General features: G+C 24.5%; 1 non-coding gene across 1 annotated transcript; it reads left to right on the top strand.

The window, feature by feature from the left end:
* The first annotated feature begins 324 nt into the window (after positions 1 to 324).
* Positions 325 to 398, top strand: TRNAI-AAU. The gene has a single exon. It is a non-coding gene; the product is annotated as a tRNA-Ile (tRNA).
* The last annotated feature ends 379 nt before the right edge of the window (positions 399 to 777 follow it).

Genomic DNA, 777 nt, shown 5'->3' with positions numbered 1-777 from the left:
AAATAAAGGGGTCTTATTGTCTTTTAGTCCTTTGTTTTTCCTTCAGAATCCTTGTACTAAACATTATCACAAACCTATTTTTGAATTTATCTAAAAACAAACCATAACAAAGAAACAATGTTGATATTTTTTGAATAATAGTATGCTTACTAAAATAATATATTATCAAATTTAATTAATGTAATAGTCATTTATTAAACGTGCCCATTTTATTTATGTTCATGTTAGAAAGAAGTGTATTATTGAATGATTATTATAAAATTACAATATTAACTATATGTATCTGTTGTGATTTAAAACGCTTATTCTTTAAAATTTTAACGTGGCCTATTAGCTCAGCTGGTTAGAGCGTCGTGCTAATAACGCGAAGGTCGCAGGTTCGAAACCTGCATGGGCCAATTTTTATTAAAATAATTCATGCGAAAAATGTTGTAGGTCTCAGGTTCGAAACCCGCTGCTGCATGAGCCAAATTGATTAATTTTATTTTAAAGAAAATATATGTTTAACAATTATTTGTTTCAAACAATTAAACATTAAATGATACGCATATATTTTTTTATTTTTTTATTTTTCTTATAAGTATTCAAATATATATATATTAAACAACTACTTTTAAGTTTATAATTTTTAAATGATAAACATTAAATATAAGATAATACATATGGTCTAATATATTTAAATAATAATTTGTGTGATAAAGAAAATTTTAATTATCCATGTGGTAGACTTTCTTACTTCTTAAATTTTTATGTGGAAGGTCAAAATGAGAACGTTGT

This window comes from Vigna unguiculata, chromosome 8 (assembly GCF_004118075.2).
Source record: "Vigna unguiculata cultivar IT97K-499-35 chromosome 8, ASM411807v1, whole genome shotgun sequence".
Lineage (NCBI taxonomy): Eukaryota > Viridiplantae > Streptophyta > Magnoliopsida > Fabales > Fabaceae > Vigna > Vigna unguiculata.
Note: the sequence above shows the minus strand (reverse complement) of the source record. Positions and strands in the feature narration are given on the sequence as shown.